General features: G+C 47.9%; 1 protein-coding gene and 1 non-coding gene across 3 annotated transcripts in view; both read right to left on the reverse strand.

The window, feature by feature from the left end:
• Golga7b (golgin A7 family member B) overlaps positions 1–21,473 on the reverse strand; it is a 59,975-nt gene that overhangs the window by 26,697 nt on the left and 11,805 nt on the right. Inside the window, exons 1-2 of one of the 2 annotated variants that reach the window (XM_074078579.1) lie at positions 3,054–3,257; positions 316–499 (exon numbers count right to left, since the gene is read on the reverse strand). The gene's annotated coding sequence lies outside the window, so the exon portion shown is untranslated. Of the gene's footprint in view, positions 1–315; positions 500–3,053; positions 3,258–21,473 lie in introns of those variants that run through there. The other variant, XM_074078577.1, reaches the window with a different exon arrangement.
• Trnaa-agc (transfer RNA alanine (anticodon AGC)) lies at positions 842–914 on the reverse strand. Its single transcript has one exon. It is a non-coding gene; the product is annotated as a tRNA-Ala (tRNA).

The following is a 21,473-nucleotide window of genomic DNA, read 5'->3' on the forward strand; positions in this document are numbered from 1 at the left end:
GAGGTCCTGCGATGTGGGAGCGTTTGATCAACCAAGCTGGGGAGAGCCCACCCTGCTACAGAAACAGCACAGAGTGCTCTTCCTTCTAAGAGTCATTTTACAGGAAATGGGGATCCTTGAGAGGTCTCTGCTAATTGGAGTCGTTGGATCTGCCAAACACAATGGGCGAAGATCTCTCCTGGGGGAAGTGGGCCTGGGTGGCCTACTTCATCAGGGCACTGGCTGGTCGGGCAGAAAGAACAGGCTGGAAGGACCAGGTTCTGCATGGAAACCCACAGCCAGAGAGAAACCAGCCCCAGGGAAAGCAGCCCTCACCTGGTTCCCAGGGCAGGTTGCAAGAGAACAGCTGGCCCTGCAGGGTTTCAGACAGGCCTAGAAGGGCTGGACACTGCTGATGGCTCCACACTTGGCAGAGGAAGACCAGGCCAGCATTCTGCTGCTCCTCTTCGCTGAGCCCTTGCTCTGGGCCTTGTATACATCATCTCACATAACTCTACAGCTGGGAGAGGGGTGGGGGGAAAGGGAGGGGGCAGAGGGAAGGGGAGAGAAATGACCCAAACATTGTATGCACATATGAATAAAAGAAATTAAAAAAAAAAAAAACTCTACAGCCACCCAAGGAGGAGGTACCACCTTTACTACACCCATTTTATGGATGGACAAGCAAGTTCCTCGAGGTGACACAGCTCAGTAGAAAAGTTAGTATTCTGGGTCTAGTCCTTCTGACTCCAGATCTGGCAGTCTCCATTCCCCCTAAAAGAGATTCAGAGACCAAAAGCCAAGCTATTCTCTCTCTCCCTCTCTCCCCGCCCCCAACCGTGTGTGTGTGTTGTTCTTGTTTTGGTGACACTGGGGTTTGAACTCAGGGCCTCATGCTTGCTAGGCAGGCACTCTACCACTTGAGCCACTCCACCAGCCCAGGCAAGGCTGAAATCCTGCCCCTGCCAGTCTGTAGTTCTATTAGCCACACCTGGGAATGACGCATTGCGTGTCCTAAAGTTCCCCAAGAGGACACAGTATATGGGGAATGTGTTAGAACATCAGCCACTCCAATAGGCCAGGCAATAAGCATGTGGGATGTAGCTAAGAGGGCTTGACAGGGGCTGGCACTGGGACTCTTCAGAGGGAGGGATCTTAGAGATACAAGGTGGCTTTGGGAGACACTCCTAAAGAAAGGAAGACCACAGGACCTTGTTCCATGCTTGAACACAACCCAAAGGTCAGGAAAGACCAATTCCCTGGGGTAGGGACATGTAAGACCAGGAGACTTTTCAAAGAGGCCCCAGCATGGAGATCCAGGTGGAGGGGAGACTGCAGCTGCAGCCCTGCTCCCAGGATTTAAATCAGGCCACCTAGGCTCAGGGCTCCCAGGCACACAGCTGCTTTGGGAACCAGGGAAATTCCTCCCGAATGAGATGGCACCCAGGCTGCCAGCCGACACCCCCAGTGTTCGCTGAGTTTCCTGGCAAGAGGGAGCCCCAGAGGGAGTGGAGAGACTGTTTTGAAATAAGCAGGAATGTCTACAGTGGGGGAGGAGGCAGGCCACTAGTTGCCTGCAGCTCCAGGGCTCCTGTGGAGGAGATCTGCCTGGAGTAAACGCCTTCCAGACCAGCTAAGCCACCTCCAAGACCCTGATCACAGGGAAAATCACATTCAGCAGAGGAAGGTTGGTCCAATCTATTGTCCATGCTCCAGAAATAATAATACAAAAATTACAGCACATATTATTGAGTACCAATTCTGAGCTAGATGCAAGAGATACAGTGAAGCATAAAACAGACCAAAAAAGTCCTGTTCTCATGAGCTTTTATTCTAGTGGGAAGGACAAGTAATAAATAATACAAATACATAACATGCTAAAAGGTGATAAGTGGTGAGAAAGGCTACAAAAAAGGGAGGGAGCCCCAGCCTTCTGATGGCCATAGGCCCCATGGACCATCAGGCTGCCATAGATGCTGTACAACTCAGAGACTCCCACTTCCTCTGCCAGGGGTCCTGCTCAGTAGGAAGAGGACAAGGGACTTGTAATATAAATAAACTCCTCCAGGCCTGTAACACTTGGCCATGTTGGGAACTTCCCTGCCCTTCCAGGAGACCACCCACTTGGGGCCAGGGAGCTCACTATCTATGATGCAAGGGCTCCAGCTGTGAGCACACAGGCCGTGCCACACTCACATCAGTTGCCCAAGGCTAACCAGTCAAACATCTCTTCTTCTCAGAGACAAAAATCAGCCCTATCCAAGCGCTCTCTTTGGACAGCAGCAGACCCTGCTTGTCCGGCACACAGGCTCCTCCTAATCCCCACCGTGGCGCACATACCCAGCATTTGACGTGGGAATGTCTAGTCACTCAGTCACACTTAGAATGCGCCAGACTCAGCACTGAGTGCCAGGGATAGTGTCCTCCCCAGCCCAAGACCAGAGCAGAACCCTAATCAACAGCAAGCATGGGCAGCTGGCTCCTGGCACCATCTTGGCAACCTTAGATCTTTCCACACAGAGAGGAAAGAAATAGCAGTCACTCCTCCCTTGAAAACTGAGCTGGAAATCAGAACACCAAAGTATGGTCACTCCCACTTTCAGCTGTGTGACCTTGAGAAAGTCCTCGGACCTGTCTGGTGGACCAGGCTACTGGGGGAAATTCAAAAAAAAAAAAAAAAAAGCATGGAGCCCACAGTGTCCTTCCACATCAGGGCCAGGTGTTCCCACGTCTACCTGGCCCACTGCCACACCCCTTGCTGGTCCTTTGGACAACCAGTACCTACACAGCTGTGGCCTGGCACAGGACCTTGACATTGGCAGATCAGCAAAGGCCCCAGCCAACTGGCCAACCAGCAGCAGATGAGCCTTATTCAATATGTTTGCTCAGGGCACTTAGCACAGAGCCAGGTACACAGGGGCTCAGTAAATATTGGTGGAGTCTAATTTAAGAATGACAACCTGTGCCCACTAAGGAGAATCAAAACTATAACAGCAAGACAGGACCTACATACATGATTCCACCCTCTTATCTTATCAGTGAGGGCTATGAGACCAGACTGGGGAGAGACTTACCCTGGGTCATTCAGCAAGTTCGGCCCACACTGGCTTTGTTTGCCCACCAGAAATCCCTAAGGCTCCCCACTGAAGGCTAGGGTGCCAACAACATTGTGGCTGGGCAGAGGGCTCTGGGGTGCCCCAGCCCTTCTTCTCTGCCACTCCTAGACTGACAACACTCCCGGCAGTACCCTGCCCTGGATCCTCACCAGAGCAGAGGTGCTGCACCCTGCACAGCATGGAAACCTAGCACTGTAGTGCTGACACCTGCTCAGAGCATGGGGCGGAGGGGGGGCGTGGACAGCCCACATCCCTCCACCAGGTTATTTATAAAGTGTTTTTGGATGAGTCAGGCTCAAAGCTGCCCAGCACCCTCAGGACTGAAGCCGTAGAAGTGCTGTAAATGGTCCTGGTTTCTGGGCTCCCACCAGCCCTCAACTGCAGGAGACTGGGACCAGCAGGGGTCCATGGGGCTATCGTGATGCCCTCTTACTAGTGGTCTGCGTCCTGAACAGCGATGTGAGCCCTGGCAGGCCAGTCCCTGGGGACACATGGAGGAATCCCAGGGAGGGAAAGGAGATCCACAGCCAGGCAGCCTCACAGCCACAGACCACAGTCCCCTTCTCCCCGTGCCATTTCCTGCATCTTCTCAATCCAGACCGACAGACAGACATGCCCAAGAAGACAGCCCGCACCCCACAGCCTGGGCACTGACTATTCGCACCTCCATTCCTAAGTGTACAGCTCTCCACCTCCGCCCAGAGACCGGCTATTTATCTCTCTCTCTCTCTCTCTCTCTCTCTCTCTCTCTCTTTCTCTCTCTCTTGAAAAAGGAGCCCAGGCCCCCAAGCCTCTCCCACTTCCTGCTCCTGGCAGCACTAATTACTTCCTCAGCTGGGTGCTGCCTGCCACCCCTAGCTGAGGCCACCAGGCATCAATGTACCTGCCCTCACACCTGGCTTCCCAGGAAGGCTGAGCCCCATGTCCTGCTCAGGGACCCAGGGCCTGCTCCTCAGGGTCTGACACCCACACCCAGGAATGGGCTTTGTGAGCTGGAGCTGAGGGCCTTTGGGTCCTACCCTCCCCCTCTGAAGCCTCCACACAAGCCTGGAGGGGCCCTTGCTCGTTCAGCTAGCCTGCTGTGTGCCTGGCACAGGGCTCAGCTCTGCCAGGAGAGGAGAAGGGAGGGCAGGGAGATAAATAAGCCTGTCCGCCCTCAAGGGAGGCAAACACATAAACAACTCATTATGCAAGAGGAAGAATGAAGTAAGTGCTAAATTAAGGTACAAGCTGGGCACTGAGCCTGCAGGCCCTCAATTCTCCCCTACTTCTTTATTTCTTATTATAAAAGCAATTCATATTCATTTTACAAAGAATTAGTAGACGCAGATGAAAGGAAAATTATAATACATTCCTATGATAGGTTTGTTATCCAGCCGCCCAAACAAAGTTGGCCAGCCTGAGGCCAACTTTCAGACTCTTTAAACAGGATAAGGACATATCTCAGATCTGAGGGGAGAGACCCTCAGCCTGGCTCTAGGACGGTTTTTAGAACAACTGAAATTTGTAAGAAATGGGTAGAAAGAATTCAAGGCAAGATGATATAGATGCTGTGGGATATTTGGGTGAAAAAAATTTAAAAATGGTATCAATGTCCAGAAAATGTCTGGAAGGATATGCAGTAAAGGTTAATATTGGTCAGCCTCAGGAAAAGAAGATAAAGGGGATTTGTCTGGCCTAAAAATTTCCTTATTTGAATTGTTATAGTAATCATGTATTTTATATAATTTTTAAAATTAATTTTAAAAAAATTTTTTTGCGATGCTAGGGATTAAACCCAGAACCTTGTGCATGCCAAGCAAGTACTCCACCACTGCTGCATCCCTGACCCTTAGTTTTTTGGTTTTTTGGAATTTTGTTGTTGTTGTTCTGATACTGAAGGTTAAATTCAGGGCCTTGAGCTTGCTAGACTGGCACTTTACTACTTGAGCCACTCTTCCAGCCCTTTTTGTATTGGTTATCTTTGAGATAGGGTCTTGCTTGTTGCCCAGGCCAGGCTGGACTGCAGTCCTCCTATTTGTGCTTCCCACAGCAGCTGGTGATTACAGGCACACATCAATACTCCTGGCCTTTGGTTCAGATGGGGTCTTTTTGCCAGGGCTGACCTCAAGCCATGATCCTCCTAATCTCTACCTCCCAAGTAGCTGGAATTACAGGCTTCAGCTACCACACTCAGTGGGCCATTGTTTTTGTTTGTTTGTTTGTTTTTTAAATTGTATTTTGTTATATGCATACAATGTTTGGGTCATTTCTCAGAAAAAAAAAACTTGTATTTTGTTTGGTTTTTTTGATGGGGGGTCTTTGGTTTTTTGAGACAGGGTCTTGTTTTATAACCCAGGCTGACCTCAAACTTTCAATCCTACTTCCTCCACCTGCCCAGTGCTAGAATTACAGGTGTGTGCCACCACTCCTGGCTAAAGTTACTTTAAAACTTTTTTAAATTTGCTCAATAAATAATTTCCTAGTTTTCTATGGTGTTTATTATCTTGACACTCAGAATATAATCTTAAAAGTGAAGCAAGTTATAGCCAATGTGGAAAACAGTTTGGTGGCTCCTCAAAAAGTTAAAACATAAAATTGTTGTATGACCCAATTGCAGTCCTTGGATTATGCTTAACTGGAAACAAGTACTCAAATAGATAAGCATTCACAAATATACAGCACTATCCACAATAACCAAGAAGTGGAAACAACCCAAGTGTACATCAACAAGAAATTGTGGTATAACCATACAATGGAATATTACTCAGCCATAAAAACAAATGAAGCACTGATCATGCTAGAACATGGATGGACCTTGACAGTACTATGCAAAGCCAAGGTCCATTCATGGTATTCTGGCTTCAGGCTTTGCCCATTCCTCTTCCCCCTGAAGCTGAGGAAGCCTCCCTGTTACTGCAGATTTCTGGTAAACTCACCAGTCTTAGGAAGTACTGGCCTAGGTACAGAGTACTGATGTTTCTGGGCCCCCTTCCTCCTGCCAACCCTGGCATGCTTGCCTTACAGAGACTGTCCAGTATTCCAGTATTTCCTTCTTTTTTTCTTACTTTTTTTTTTTTTTGCGGTATTGGGGGTTGAACTCAGGGCCTCCCACCTGCTGTAGAGTACACTAGGCAGGTACTCTACCACTTGAGCCATACCTCTCGCCCTTTTAGTGTTGGTTATTTTTGAGACATTGTCTTGTGTTTTATGATTGGGTCAACCTGGTCCATGACCCTCCTATTTGTACTTCCCCACACAGCTGGGGCATGACAGGAGCAGGCCACCAGCCTAATCATTGATTGAGATGGGGCTTCTCAAACTTTTTCCCAGGCTGGCCTTGAACTTTGATCCTCCCAATCTCCACCTCCTAAGTAGTTGGAATTACAAGCTGAACCACCACACCCAGCCTCCTTCTTTTTTCTTGAGTACCATACAGTTCAGACTAGGCTCTCTGGTTCTTCATAAGGATTTAAGCGGTCCTGCTTCTAATAATTAGAGCCCTGTGTCATGTTTTACAATCTATAAACACTTTCCCAGGTATTACTTCACTTGGGTCTTACCAAAATCTCATGCGGCATGATCATTGCTTACTGTATTATAGACACAGATCAGAGATCCAGCCATAGATCTAGATCTGCCAGGTCTTTGTTCTGAAATCTACTTTGTCTGATATGAATGCAGCCATTCCAGCTTCCTTTTGGATTAGTGTTGGTGATTGTATGTTGGTGGCCTTTTTCCATTCTTTCACAAGTATATATTTATTTCTTTATACAGTGCATTTCTACAAGGCAGCATACAGTTGAGTCTATTTGTTTACCCAACATGACCATCTCTACTTAGTGTTCACACCATTTAAATTTAATGTGATTGTTCACATGGTTAAATTTGAGCAGTCAGTCTCTCACTTTGCAATTTGTTCTGGTTTTTTCCCGTCTGTTTTTCATTCTCTTTTCCTGCCTCCTTCTAGGCTATTTTCTATGATTCATTTTATCTCCATTGCTGGATAATTAGCTATACCTATTTTCTATTCTAGCGACTGCTTTAGTATTTATAGTATTCACCTTGATCTTTTTCAGTCTACATGCAAGTGATGTTGTGTTATATCTCCTAAGTATAAGGACCACACAGTAGTACCTTCAACTTCTCCCCATAGCTCACTTTCCTCCTCTGTGCCAAGGCAGTAAACAGAGAAGTCTTAAGGCTCTGAGATCCAGACTGTGTGGCCAAATGCCCAGTGTGTTGAAAACCATCACTTTAAGGATTTTGTCTGTTTTGCTTGTCTTTTAAACTCTTTCAGGTGGCTTTCGGGTGCATGTAGGATAAATACAGTCTATCACTCAGTCATGGCTAGAAGAAGCCCCCAACATGTATATGAGAAAATCAGGATTGGGGGCTTAGCTCCTTACCCAGGAGAGCATTGAGTCAGTGGCCAGGCAGGACAGGAACCAATGTCTCAGCTGGCCAGGTGCTTTCTTCCTTCCCGCCACTCCTGCAGAAATTTCCCCTGAAGAAGCCAAAAGTACCATCCGCAGAATAAAGCAGACTTTTGCAACCATAGCAAGACACTGCTCGCAGCACTGTCACCTGCTTTGGAAGTCAGTGTGATAATTATTTTGCATGAGTGAACCACTATATATCAACTTTCAGCACCCTCCAAGCCTTGCCTTAAATGCTCTCTCTGCATCTCCAGAAGACTTTCCTGGCATGTTTCTTTGCTGTCTGCTAGGATGTCAGGAGCTGCCAAGGACGCCAGAACTGGCTCCCCGCAAAGTCACTCAGTAATCTACAATCTGGGGTGATGGCTGACTAGTCCCCCATTTACCCTTCCACAAGGACTTTTTGTGTTGATGCAATGACCTAACTGGTGGAATTGCAGCATTGTGCATGTGTGCATGTGCACAGGCTTGTTGATTTAGAGGCAGAGAGGAGTCTCCTCTATCACACGAGGGAAGCTGACCTCAGAAATACTTTGAGATGGGCTGGCAGAGTGGCTCAAGTGGTAGAGTGCCTGCCTAACAAGCATGAGACCCTGAGTTCAAATCCCAGTGCCACAAAAAAAAAAAAGAAAGAAAGAAAGAAAAAGGAAAGAAATACTTTGGTAAGTCAGTCTGTAAGCAACAGGACCAACTGTCATTCCAGTTTCTTTTCACATGTGAATTTCAAAGCTGTGGAACACAGGCAATGTCCTCAACCTGGCTAAGACTTAGGCTCCTGTCTGTAAACAGCTTACGACTACAAGGCCTCCTGGATTGATTGTCAGGTAACAGACAAAATGCATCTGGCACACCCTGGGAACTTGAATGGTCGGCCTCCTCCCAGGCTCACATCCACTTGTGCTCTGTTCTCTGGCTCTGCCACAGAAGTCTGTGTCCGGCTTGTGAGTCTGTGGTTCACAGGTAAAACTCAGGGAAGAGTAACCAGTGAAGAGTACCCACCCTGGCCCATCCAGACTGGAGGTTTACAAATGCCGCTGGGCATTAGAAACCCTAGGGAGTTTTTAAAACCCCAGGAGCCAGGCTGAGGCCCAGAACACTTAAAGTCAAATCTCCAGAAGTAGATCCTAGATGTCATGAGATCCTAAAGTTCTCTAGGGGCCTCCTATGTGCAGCCAAGTTAAGAATCAAGGGCTTGCCTGAGCATTCTGGAAGGTTCTCCATGCCCCACCCTCTTCTCTTCTACCTATAAGTGCCAGGGCACTCCTCTCCAGCGACACTTAGGCCATGGGCCCTAACTCTCAGGTTCTTACAAGTGCAGGTGGCACTTCAGGACCCTGGGAATAGGGCCTCCCGCAGTTCGTTCCCTGGGCACCTCATTTTTAAGGAGGTACCCAGGGTCACTTTAAGAACCTAAGCTTAGCTGGGCGCTGGTGGCTCACGCCTGTGATCCTAGCTACTCAGGAGACAGAAATCAGGAGGATCGAGGTTCAAAGCCAGTCTGGGCAAATAGTTCATAAGACCCCATCTCAAAAGTCACCCAACGCAAAAAAGGGCTGGTGGAGTGGCTTAAGCAGTAGAGCGCCTGCCTAGCAAGGATGAGGCTCTGAATTCAAATTCCAGGACTGCCAAAAAAAAGAATCTGGGTTTGTTTGTAAGGCCCTAAGAATGAGCACCTCTTGGGGCTGGGGTTGGGGAGGCAACTCAATGGTAGAGCACTTGCCTTGCATGCAAGGTCTTGGGTTCTATCCTGAGTACCACAAAAGAGAAAAAGAAAGAAAGAAAGAAAATTTGCACCTCCTTGTACACTCCCTAGACCCTGCCCTAACACTCCCCATGTGCCTCCACACGACTCCCCACCCTCACTCCTGTAGCTGAAGTTCCAAAGGAAAAGTAGTCCAAGACTCCCCCACACTGTCTCAGCTCATCCCAACCCAGGAAAGCATTGTCCCTTTGCACAAATCACCGAACCTTCCTCTCTCCCAGCACAGGGCCATGATCCCTGCTCCCTGGCCAGAGCCCAGCAACTGTCAGGCCCACCTGGCTGAGAAGAAGGTAAGATGGTCCTTACCTGCCAGCTGCCACTGTCCCATCCTGGAATTGGCCCCCTGCCTGGGTAACAGTTCAAAAATTCCAGGAGATGACAAGGCTTGGCAAAGACAAATGTGACCTTTCCTCCAGGTGCAGGGGCAAGAAGACTACAGAGGATATTTCTTATGCTCTTTACCTAGTGGAGGCCTCAGCTGTACCAAAATTGTACAAAACAAGGCTCCATCAGAGGACTGGATGATAGTCAGATTCCCAGCCTTGCCCTATAAACACTGTTTGCACCTGACCCCATCACCCCCTAAACTCCAGCCTGTCTGTGTGAGTCCAATACTTGAGTGACCTTGACATCATCTTGGCCACTTTCCCCTTGGTTTTGCTGCAGTGGGTGATTCTGATCCAGGTGACCTGGAGTCAGAACCACTCCATGAGCCCTGGTGCTATCAGCTCAGCATCTCACCCCCTCTCTTTTCACATACTGACCTGATAGCATCACTCACCCAGAGGGTATGAGCTGAGAAGACTGGAGGGCTCATTCCCACAGGGGCTGAAGTCTGCTGCCCTCCCCCAGGAAGCCTTCATCAACCTTCCCATCACCCAAATTAGCAGAAATGTCAAAGGTGGCCAGCAGAGAAGTACTGAGAGGGGAAGACCAGGGATGATGCCAGAGGGGGATGGGCTGTAGCGAACAGGACAAAGTGCGTCCAGAGACTGCAAAAATATGGTATTTATTGGCAATTTCCAGATTTGTGTGTGTGTGTGTGTGTTTCTGAGGTTTGAACTCAGGACGTTGTGCTTGCTGTGCAGGTACTCTATCACTTGAGCCATGCCTCCAGTCCATTTTGCTCTGATTATTTTGGAGATAGGTTCTCCCTTTTTTCTCAGGCCAGCCTGGATGGGGATCCTTCTATTTTAGGATCTCCCCCACCCCATTGCTAGAATGACAGGCACACACCACCACGCCCAGCTGTTTTCTATTGGCATGGGGTCTCACAAACATTTTTTTCCCAGGCTAGCTCAGGAATGCCATCCTCCTGATCTCAGCCTCCCATGTATCTTAGGATGGCAGCCATGCACCACTGAACCCAGCTCTTAAGAAGACATGGAGTCTCATGAATGTTTTGCCCAGGCTGGCCTCTATCCTCAATCCCGAGTAGCAAGGATTACAGGTATAAACTACTGGAGCCCAGCTGTTTTTCCAGATTTTTTAAGTACAGGAGCCAAAGCAAGTACATCTGAGGGCCAAATCTAGCCTGTGGGCTACTTCTTGACAGCCTGGTCTAGATAGTGAACCCCTTGGGGCAGGAGACCCTGTGTCATCCTTGGCCATTGGTGCCACACATCTCCTAGCATACCCAGAGTCCTCCCAGTAAAGGAAAACATGGCATCAGCAGTCAGGTGAGAGGATATTTTTGAGGGAGGGGAACCTTTGCCTAAGGCCAGCCTTATCAGTCAGTGGAGTGGGGCCCTATCTAAGTGGAGGTCCAGATAAATGCCTGACTCACTCATGCATGGTAGCAGTATCTTCCAGCATCCCTGCATATTCACCTCCAGCCTGATCCACTTCCTCCATAAAGCCCCCAGTGTGTCCTCACTTCAGGCCACTTATCTCTTGGGAACCTTTATATAGGGCACACAGCCCCCAGTCTATACCCAGCTCCTCTGAATCCTACAATGACAACAGCCAGCAAAGTCACACAGCTGCCCCTGGAGCAAAGACGCAGTCTGGTTTCCCTAGACACACTCCTGCCAGAGGAGGCATATCGGAGAGTTCAACCCATCTCAGGAGACAAAAGCAGACTGTCACCAGGGATGTGACAACAGGGAGGAGGCTGGCCGGTCTGAGGAGTGACAGAGCCTGCCTGCAATCGATGAGAAAAGAAGTGAAGTTACTGAGGGAACAACGTGAAGCCCGTGGTCTGTACTGCCATATTGCATTAAGTGAAGCAGAGATAACTGAGGGTAGTGAGGACAACTGGGCTGATGGGGGCGGGAGGATGAGTGGGGACAAGGAAGCCCTCTAGAAGGGTGGAAATGTTCCACATCCTCATTTGGATGGTGCTCACACAGGTGTATCCATATAGAAAAGTGCATAGTCTATGGCACATTTAAAGATTTATGGACTTGATATAAATTTTACCTCAATAATAAAAGGAGCAAATAGCAATGGAAGAAGGGAGGGAAAGGCCTCCCACAGAGACCCATAAGCCAGCAGGCTGGAGACTGTCTCGCCCACTCGTTGGGAAGCTTGTAAAGAGGCACAGAGGCCAACGAGATGTGAGGACCTTCTTGTCATCTGCCACTGCAGGCCATGTGGCAGTCAGTGGGCAGCCATGGCCGGTCTTTGCAGTCCTTCCTGACGGTGAGCTACTTTAAACTTTTTATATCATATTGACCTGTTCATGTTAGGAAGTACAAAATCCCTAGGAATTAAAAGTCAGATGTGGGCATCAGCCTCCTCCCTCACTGGTAGCCAATTTGAACAGGGTTCACGCTCTCACCAGGATATTGTCTGGGGCACAGGTTGGAGAAGCCCCAAGCCAGGCGGTCTGTGAGTCAATTTATCAGCAGGAAGGTTTGATCCTCAGAGTATCAAACTAGGTAGGTCAAAAGGGTTTCTCAAGAGCTTAAAGACCTGGGAGGCCAAATTCATAGCCCCCAAAAAGTCAGAAGTCGGAGGACCAGGTCAGGATCAATACAAAGGCAGAACTCTGGGTTCTGGGATAGAGCTGAGCCCTGAAATCCAGAAATAGAACACAAGTAAAAAGAAACAGAAGCATCCTGAAAAAAGATCTTTGCCAAAGTGTTTCTTCATTATCCCCTGAGCCAGGTGCACACAGGGAGGAAGACCCTGCAGCTGGTTAAGGGCAGGTGGCAGAAGTGTGGCTGCAGCCAGGGTTCTCCCAGTGGGTCATATCTTGGGAATAATACAACAGGGGCCTTCATTTGACAGTTTGCCATGTGCTGAGGAGCATAAGAAATGTCTTTTCAAATAATTTGGGCCCTAATATGATCCTCAATAAATAGGGACACTAAGGCCAAGACAAGTTGTCAGTTTTTAAAAATCCCCCTGCTCATGAACAATAGAAGCAGGTTCTACAGCCCAAGCTCCAAATCCATACTTGTCTCTCTCTACCTTTTTTCTTCTTCTTCCTCCTCCTCCTCCTCCTCCTCCTCCTCTATGAACACCTCCCCTTTCCCGTTGACCTCACTCTCTTTTCCTGGGATGTCACATCTGTAGCTGGCTGTGTGGCCAGCACTAAGTTATACATTGCTGTCATGTGCTGACCCTAATAACACTCGAGTGTCTCCCCAGTAGCCCTGTAAACTCTTTAGGAGTCATATGCATTTAGGATGTGCTTTGAGCTACAAGTAACAGAATGTCCAACTAGAGGTTACTTATGTAATAAGGCACCTCTTATTTCATACAGGAAGCCTGGAGGCAGGAGACTTCCAGATTATGTTAACTCCACAGCTCAACAAAATCAGGGCTGGGTCACCCCATGTTCTCTTCTCCTAACGTCTCACTGGCCAAGTGAGAGGCCATTGTGCACCTATCATATGCCCAGACAGACCTAAAACAAACACCAGCAAGACAACTGGAATTATGTGTAACCAGAGATAAGAATGACTGGTTTGAGCTAACGTATATTTGGCCTTTGCAGCTGGAGAAAGGGTCCAAAACCAGAATGCAATCTGATTCAGTCTATAAGGAAGGGGGCTGTCTGTTAACAGATAGCTGTGGGACCTGATACAGGGCACCCTACATCCTGGGATGTGCTAGTAAACACTATTGGAAGCATTGAACAGCACCAGTCACTTGAAGATGGTCTGAAACACCCTCTTCACACCCAGGCAACAGCAATTTCAATTATCTCATAGTGTGTCAAGTTAAAAAATGTTTTCTCTTTGATACGATTGGTGTATTTGTCCATAAATATACATATATGTCATATTAGACAGGAGCAGTGTCAAGCTCTGAGAACAATATCAATAATCCTCTTCACCAATATTTCTTTTGGCTGCATTCTCCGTGCCAGCTAGCTCTGTGTTAAGCTTCAAAGCTGATATAGATGCAGATTCTGTACAGGAAGGCTATATTTGGCATTATGACTAAGAATGCAGCTGCTGAGGTCATATCCCTGCTCTACCATTGTATTTTGGTGTGACATAGGTGGTAAGTCTTTAAACTCTCTAAGCTTCAGTTTCTCTGTCCATAAAATGAGGGTCCTGAGAGTCTTCTGGCTCTGGTGTTCTAGCTGACCTTGAGTTTAAATCCCAGCTCTGGCATAAACTAGTCATCTAACCTTAGGAAAGTCCCTTTGCATCACTGAGCATGCATTTCCTCATCTGTAAAATGGGCATAATAAAGTCAACCTTACTGAGATGTTGGGAGGATTAAATGAGAATACACAAAAAGTTTATAGCACAAGAGAGTACCCAGGACCTGGCATGGTGGTAAATACCTGTAATCCCAGCTACTCAGAAAGCAGAGGTAAGAGGATCATGGTCTGAAGTCAGCCCAGGGAAAAAGTGCAAAATCCTACTTGAGAAATAACTAAAAGCAAAAATGTCTGGGAGTGTGGCTCAAGTGGTAGAGCACCTGCCTAGCAAGTGTAAGGCCCTGAGTTCAAACCCCAGAACTGCCAAAAAACAGACCGAGGGAGAAGGAGAAAAGAGAGAGAAAGAGAGAGAAGGCACCAGGAGGGCAAAGTGTCTGGAGGTCATAACAGATCAATGTTGGCCAAAAAAAAAAATCCAAGAATCTTGGTTTGACAGCAACTTCAGTTGCTGAGGGGCTACCATGTAGAAGAAGCAGTGTGACTGCTTGGCCTGATTCCAGAAGGCAGAACCAAAGCCAATAGTAGAAATTGCAAGGAAGGACATTACGATGTAAGATTTTCCCTAACTACCCGGAGCAGTGCCTCATGGGTAGTGGACCTGGAGACTTCAGGAAGATCCCAGTCCCTCTGGGTGCTAAATACATGAAATCTATCAAGAAAACCAAGTCCTGGCTCCCCACATGCTTCCCTATGAGCACTCCTCGAACTTGGCTGTGCATCAGAACCATAGGGGGGACCACATCTAAAATTCTGACTCCAAGTCCCACTGCTAGGGTGGAGCTCAGGGAAGCTGAGGCAGGGTCCGCGTTTCCAATAGAGGATGCAAGCTCACGTGGTCCCCTGCCCTGCACCCTCCAGCTCTGTTGTTTCACAGACCTTGCTGCTGCTGCAGAGCCAACAGTAAAAACTCAGAACACGGAAAAGCTGCAGAGATGGCTCCAGGGGTCATCCTCACCATGAAGGTGCCCAGAAAGAGTGTAGAGCAGGTGCTAATGAATTCCACTCCTAAATTAAGAGGTGCTGCACAGCACGCAGGCAGCAGGAAGGAAAGAAGTTATTCAATTTGATCTCCAGCAGGCCACACAGAGCCAACCCCTAGGGCAGTGACTTGGGAGGAGACCAGGCAATCAGAGGCAGGACCCAACTATAGGGGACACCACTCATCTTGAAGCCTTTGTGAATGGCATCCCCTATAATTGCTCACTTCTCGGTCCCTGAGAAAGGCTATACATACACAGTCCAAACCCTGTTAAAAAGCAGCCAGCAGCCCCCCACACTCAGAATCAGGTCCTAGCCCACCCTATAGGTGCCTTTCCCCTGAACGGCCCCTGCACAGCAAAGCCTGCATGGCTCTAGCCACTTAGCTCATGGCAATGGGACTGAAGCTGGCTACTTCTTAGGACCCAGTTCTTTGGGTACTCTGCGAGCATGAACTGAATTAGAACTTGGAGAGTCTGGGATTAGGACAGCCCTGTGATCAGCATGCAAACCAGGCCAGAGAATCCCTGTGGCAGCAAGTGAGGAAGCCCCAGACCGCTCAGAACCAGTTCCAACACTTACAAACCTCAAGTGCAAGGTCACCCCTCCAAACATCCTCCAACCCCCACCCCAGCCCTCAGCATTGCAAAGCCCTGCTGACCACCCTAGCCATTGTAAGCACCACAGATCCTTAGGTCATTTTGGAGAGGAAAGGAGGCCTCCTGAGGGAGGAGCCAGCAAATGAGGCTTTTTGCATGATTAATTGTTAAAATAAGAGCCATGATTGCATTTTGGCAAGCTGATCATTTAGCACCCATTCAAACCATTGTTTTTAATTATTTACACAATATGTATTTAGCGAGGATGAGGAGAAGCTGATTTTCTCATATAAAACTTGAATACCTTTCTTTAGGTTCAAAAGAATGGATTTATTACATGCATTTATTATAGGTAATTTTGTAAGCCAGACAGCTTCCTGGGAAGCACAGGCACCATTTAAAATTTAGATGCTAAATAAATCACTTGTTCCAGTAAACAGTGCTAGATAACATTAATCAGTTCCACCAGCTCAGTGACTAGGCTATAAACTTCAGTGACCTGCAGAGCGTGGGCTCAGGGTGGGCGACGGTGCCCACCGTGTCCTGTAACCAGCAAGTACTTAAAAAACAAAACTACAGAAGTAGGTCAGCAGTGACGGGAGAGTTTGGTTTTATTTTTGTTTTGTTACTTCCACCTGCGCACATTTCTTCAGTCTGAGCCAAACCAATTCATGCAGGTGAGAGGCCAGCAAATGTTTTCTACAAGGGACCAGATAGGTTTTGCAGGCCAAAAGGAAAAATGGAGCAACTGTTCTAGGTAAAGGACTTTGTAGTCTTTTTCTTATATATTTTACATTTTAAAATGTGAAACTATTCTTAGCTCTCAAACATGAGACCAGGTGGTGGCTGGATTTGGTATGTGGGACCCAGTTTGCCAAGTTCTGATTCAATCAGGAGCTATTGAAAGAGTACAAGAGCCGAGTGCCTGAGCGCAGGTGCATCACTTATTAAAGTGATGTTTTAGTTTCTTTATTGGGGTAAATTTATGGCTATTAATAATAGTACCTGGTATTTGCTGGACAGTTTACAACTTCTTCCCCATCTTAATAAATGCCACCAGCAGCAGCCAGTACCCCAGGAGTAATTCTTAGTTCTATTCTGGTCCTTGCTTCCTCTCATCAGCAAATTGTGACGGTCCTAGTTCAAAGCATATCCCCAAACCAACCACTGGACTCAAACAGATACCTGCACATCAGTATTCAAGACAGCATTCTCCTCAATAGCCACAGGTAGAAAACCCCAAGTGTCCAGCAACTGATGAGTGGATTAACAAAATGGGGCCTATCCATAAAATGGAATATTATTCAGCTTTAAAAAGAAGTGAATAGCCAGGCACAGTGGCACACATCTGAAATCCCAGCTACTTAGGAGGCAAAGATCAGAAGGATTATGGTTCAGTGCCAGCCCAGAGAAAAAGTTAACAAGACCCCCACATCTCAACCAACAAGGTGGTTGTGGCAATATGAGCCTGTCATCCCAGCTATGCAGAAGGCATAAATAGGAGGATTGCAGTCCAGGTTGGCCCAGGTAAAAGCGTGAGACCCTATTTGAAAAAAAAATAACTAAAGCAAAAAGGGCTGGAGGTTTGGCTCAAGCAGTAGAGTTCTTGCCTAGCAAGCTTGTAGCCCCAAGTTCAAAACTCAGTACCACAAAAAAAGGGGAGGGGGGATCTAGCTGGGCATGGTGGCTACATACACAGTGAGATCTTATCCCAAAGGAAAAGAAGGAGTTCTGACACAAGCTCCAATGTGGATGAACTTTGAGGGCATTATGTTAAATGAGATGAGCCAGTCACTAAAGGACAAACTCTGTATGATTCCACTTATGTGAAGGACCAGAACATTCAAATTCATGAAGACCAAAAGTGGTTACCAGGGACCCTGTGGAGAGGAGGAAACAGGTACAGGAATTTTGTTTGGGATGAGGAGGAAGTTCTGCAAATGGGTGGTAGTGATGGTTGTTACAAAAATGTGAGTCCACTTAATGCTACCGAATTCTATATACTTTAAAGTGGTTAGGCTGGGCCTGGTGGTGCACACCTGTAATTCCAGCAACTTGGGAGGTAGAGGTAGGAGGATCTTGAGTTCCAGGCCAGTCCTGCCTTATTTTTTAAAAAAGGCTAGGGCATAGCTCAAGTGGTTAAGTGCTTGCCCAGCATCCTTGAGGCTATAGGTTCAATCCCAGCACTGCAAAAAGAAAAAAAAAGTGATTAAAATGGTAAATTTATGTTCTGTGTATTCTACAGCTTAAAAAGAAATGGCAGTACTGGAGTTGAACTCGGAGCCTTGTGCTTGCCGGGCAGGGGCTCTACCACTCTACCATGCCCCCAGCCCTACAATTTAAAACTTTTTAAATTTTTTTCTTTTTTTTTTGCAGTACTAGGGTTTGAACTCAAGGCCTACACCTTGAGCCACTCCACCAGCCTTTTTTTTTTTAATGGGTTTTCTTGAGATAGGGTCTCGTGGACTATTTCCCCTGGCAGGCTTCGAACCTCTATCCTCCTGATCTCTGCCTTCATAGTAGTTAGGATTACATGTATGAGCCATGAGCACCTGGCAACATTTTTAAACATTTTATTTATAATCCAACTACCAACCCCGTCTCCCCAACTGCCATTCTAATCCAAGTAACTATGATTTCTGGTCTAACTGGCCTCCTGGTGTTGCCCTTTGTCCCCTACACTGCACTGTCCACAGGGTCTACGTTCTTCCTTAAGATGCCGCCCTGGTATTTACTCATATTTTTCAGAGTCTGGGTGATGAACCAGCTGGGTAGCATCTCCTGAGTGCTTGTCTGAAGTGCAGTTCCGCTGGGTCCTGCAGGTCTGAGAAGCACTGGTGCACAGCTGCCACTACGGACCCATGGCCACCCTGCAACCTGCATTCCTTCCAGCCTCCACCCTGGGCCAGAAAGGCCCACCCCCACATTCAGCTCTCTTTGCCAGCGCTTGCAGAACACAGCAGCTCTGGCTGAGAGAGGCAGGCAGAAGCTGCCTTGCATGGAAATGTAATGCCTACAGCTGCTTTAGCCACCTAAACCCTAAGCAGAAAGCCCAGAAGTGACAGAAAAGTCACCAAGCCACTGACCCAGCATCAGCAGCCATCGGCTCTGGTATTCTTTTCAAGTGAGAAAAATAAATTTGTATTTGTTTTTGCCACTGTTGGTTTAGTGCTCTGCACCACATATATTTCTAGCATACTTGCAGGCTCCCACAAGTCCAAGCTTCCTGCAGGACCCACAAGACTCCTCACCTGGGACCTGCTTGACTCTTGTCTCTTTCTCAGGCTACATTTCCATTCCTCGGCCACCCACTGGTCACACCTTCTCACTAGCCCTCACATGTAAGGCTCTTTACAGGGCCTTGTGCCAAAGGGTTTCAACTCCAAGTATCACCTGCCCAGATAGCTCTTCTCTTCCAATCCATGGGAAGCCAACCCAGTCCCATCAGCTTCTCTTCTTTCACTCAGAGCACTAAGCATCCTGAGAACGCCCTGATTTGTTTATCCACTGACCTGGATGGTACCTACCCCAAACTGGAGTTTAGAGCCCAAGAGCAGAGAGCAGGCCTGTGCTATTTACTGCTGTATCTTTGGCCCCTAGAAGAGCAGCCAGCACAAGATACAAGCTCTGTAAACCATCACTGATTAAATAATGAATGAACTTATAAATACTTGTCACATCCCTCATGCTATTGATTCAGTTACTCAGGATTAAGAGGATTTAACCATTTTAATGCCAATGAGTAAAGAGAAATCCAGACAGGTAGAGGTTCACAGGTTATAAGGATGTGTGCAGCCAGGATGCAGCATGTAATTGTGGAATGAGTGCACACAGAGGAATCCAGTGCCTGCCTCCACCCTTTGCCCTTGAATGAGTCACAACCTTCATGGTGCAGCTTCCTCTTTGAACACAGAGTCACAGTACCTTCCTCACAAGATTCCTGGGAGGAGTAAAACAGACAGTTCACTTATTATCATTTGGCACATAGTGAGCACTACAAAAATAGTTGTCATCATTAATTCATGCACATTATTCATTGACGTGTCTAATGTTAACACTATGATTATTACGTTACTTAAATATTGTGCTCATTGATAATGAATGACAGAACCAACACTGTGTGCCAGTCTCTAATCCTCAGGTCCATCACATCTGCCCAAAGACCGCACAGTCCCCAGTCACAGTCCTGCCTCTCTCTCTCCACACTCAGCGCCCAGTGAGTGAGGGCAATAGGAGGAGATACTATGGAACAGATGAGAAGGGCCCAAGATGGGTGCTGTCAGCCTCGCTCTGTGCTTTTAGGGCCCAGCCCTGCCTGCTGCCTTGGTATCTGCTCCATTCACACTGTGTGTGGCTTTCCCCAGCAACAAGTATGGCAGGGCTCTGAGCTGCTGGCTGACTCTGGAAAGCCTGCTCATGAGCCCTCTAATTCTCCCTCCCTTTGTCCTGAATGACTTTCAAGAACAAATCATTTTGATCTGAGTTAACTCCTCCTTCCAGCTCCCAGCATGCACTCCTAGGTACAAGAAGACCAAAATCTAACAGTGTACAAAAGCCTGAATCTATGTCTGCACCAGGGCAGGTGGCAGGGAGCAGCTTTCTCTGAGTTCCTGGACCCAGAATGGGCACAGCTGAGGCAGCTGGGGACTCAGTTGTCAACTCTGAGTGGAGACTCACTTGACTTTGCTTGCTATGTAGCCTCATTGATCCACTCTGCCCTCCATCCCACTCTATCATCCTCCAAGAACACTCACATCCCTCACCCTCACTCTTCGCCAGCCTTGGTAAACATTCTGAACCTTTAAGCACCATAAGCTGTGTGGCCTGCATCCCTCTCCACCACCTCCATCACTTTCATCCCCCACATCCCAGTTTCTCTGAGCAGAACAACCATCACCAAGCTACTTCTTTCCTTTCAGAGAGTCTCTCCCTTCATCATGGGATGGTAGAGAGCAGGAACTTTGGGGTAGACAGGCCCCTGCCCACGCTGGCTGGCTGAGGAACCTTGGGCAAGACCCTTAAGCTCTCTAGGCCACACAGTATGCACCAGATTCTCCAGGGTCAGGTACAGAGAGGAGGGGCTCCACACAGGGTCATGATGACCAACACTTACTGAATGCCTGCACTGCAGCAGGCACTCTTCTCCATAACCTGGCCATACTGTCTCATATACAAGTCACAGTGACCCTGTGAGATATGAACTACTATCTCCTCTTTACAGATGAGCCAACAAAAAAGAAAGAAAGGTCAAGTAACTCGTCCATCATTCACACCATTATGTAAATGTCAGACCCGCTTTGGATCCAGGCAGTGTGAGTCTCCTGACTCACACATCCTCCCGCTGTGTTCATCAGGACCCATGGGGTGAGCAGAGCACTATCTGCCTAATTGCCCTCCATGTGGGTAGGGTCTAGGGGCAGGAAGAGACTGAGACCTGAGGCAGAGCCACTGGGCACAAGCCCAGATCCTGCAGCCTCTTGGTCACCATTCTTTGATCAGCTCTGCCAGGTGGAGCATCTACTGCCTGAAAGGTCAGATGGGCCCCGCTTATGAAGTCTCGCCAATGGACATGGGAGCCACTAATGAGGACATCATGACAGATGAAGGCCCATGTGCCAGCTTCTTCCTCCATCCCTCATACCAGGGGCATGGTGCAGTGCCTTGGGGAAGGCGGTGGGGGGGGGAGGGGCAGGGCTCACGGGGGACCATACTTCCACTCCCCACCCCCATCCCAATTCCTTGGAAAGTTCTGTCCTGGCCTCGTCCTTCCTTCCATCCTTTCTCCTTCTCTGACCACCTGAGACCCATCAATGTCCTTAGCTCTACCTACATAACGATTTTCAACTCCATCAAAGTCAAGAAGGACTGAAGCAGACATCTGCATTCCCATCCATTCCCCTCCCCTTGGCCACGTGACTGATGAAGAGCCTGAGATCCACATACACAGAACCAAGACTAACACAGAAAGCCACCGTTAGAAGGACTTTAGAATCATCT

This window comes from Castor canadensis, chromosome 7, assembly GCF_047511655.1.
Source record: "Castor canadensis chromosome 7, mCasCan1.hap1v2, whole genome shotgun sequence".
NCBI lineage: Eukaryota > Metazoa > Chordata > Mammalia > Rodentia > Castoridae > Castor > Castor canadensis.